The sequence below is a fragment of the Phoca vitulina genome, unplaced genomic scaffold (assembly GCF_004348235.1).
Source record: "Phoca vitulina isolate PV1807 unplaced genomic scaffold, GSC_HSeal_1.0 scaffold42, whole genome shotgun sequence".
Lineage (NCBI taxonomy): Eukaryota > Metazoa > Chordata > Mammalia > Carnivora > Phocidae > Phoca > Phoca vitulina.
Window position 1 is genome coordinate 9,791,012 of NW_022589745.1, and position 1,691 is coordinate 9,792,702.

Genomic DNA, 1,691 nt, shown 5'->3' on the forward strand with positions numbered 1-1,691 from the left:
TATATATATATATATATATATATATATATATATATATATAATTTATCTTTCCCCCCCCTCATGCAGTTTCACCTCATGCATGTGCAGATCATGCCATTCAGCCAAGGTCTCAAAGACCCTCTGCAGACATCTAGAGCTCTCTTTCTGAAACACTCTCTTCTCTAGTACTCAGCTCTGCAAATGCTAGCTGACTCTGTTTCCCTGAAATGCAATCTCTGCCCTCAATTTAAAAAGTTTTCTGGGCCCTGTTTGAGTTCCCCTACTTATTGGGCAGCCTGACAACTGCTTTCAGGTGGTAAGCTGGGAAAATTAGAGGGTTCAGTTCATTGATTTCCCTTTGGTGGGGATCACATCCTTCCAGTTAGGCATTGCCTACTGTGCAATGTCTGAAAATAGTTTTATATATTTTATTCAGTTTTCTAGTTATTTATTGGCAGGGTGGAAATTTCTGTAACAGTTAATCTTTCATGGGCAGAAGTAGAAGTCCCCCTACCAGATCTTTAAATGTTGGGATGCTCCAGAGCTATGCATTTAGGTTTCTCTACTTTCTTTTTATACTGTTTCTTCTAAATGATCTGATGCAGCCCACTCACTTTGAGTATTATTTATATATGACTCAAGTGTATATTTCAAGAGCCAGACTCTTCTCTCTGCTACATTCTATTCAAGTGCCTGTATCGCATCTCATCTATTACCCCTCTCAGGATTATTCTGACCGTAACAGAACTATTGCTTCTTTGGCCTACAGTACATTGACTCACCATTCACACAGATGCTAAGGCCCAAAGCCTAAGAGTCATCCTTGATTTCTCTCTTTAATTCTCATGTCCAACCCACCAATAAATTTTGAAGCCTCTGCCTCCAAAATATATTCTTTTTCACATTTCTATTTTCATTGCTATAGATTTAGATCAAACTCACAAAATTAACCAGATGTCATCCCCTCCTTAACACGCGCTTTCAAAATACAATGAAATCAAATGTTTTTATGGCATACAAGGTCCTCTGTGATCACCAAATTCTGTTCCTTATCCTCCCATTTACTATGATCAAGCTACATTGGCCTGCTTTCTGTCTCCTGAACACAAAGTTGCTTCCACCTCAGAGACTTCATACTTATTCTTCATCTCTTTCAAAGCCTCTTCTAGATTTTGGCATGACAACAGTTAGAGGACAATTTATATATATATCTTCCCTCTGCAGAGACTGAAAGAAACCATGCCTGCCACTTTCCATAACAATACCACTTTTATCCTCTACATATTCACTGCATTTATCAATGCTACCTTTTGTGTTCATTTGTGAATTTATTTTTTCTTCACCTAGAATGAAAATTCTTCAAGTGTTGAGACAATTTATTTTACAAATCAATAAATTATCAGTGCTTACAAGAGTGCCTGGTGCATAGTAGGAACTAAATTCATACTTATTGAATACATGAATACATAATTATATTTTATTGTAAAAGTACAATATATGGATGCATAAAGCACTTTGGTATAAAAAATACCTGCCTATTGTGGAGGTAGAGTTGTGTTGGGAATTTCTGTTGATATACAAAATAATTTTTCTAAAGATGTTATTCTGACTTTTGATTAGAACTAAGCCAGGAAATGAAAAGGCCTTGTTCCAGTCAGGCTCATGGAAAGAATATTATTCATGATATTCTCATATTTAAAATGTAAAGAAAG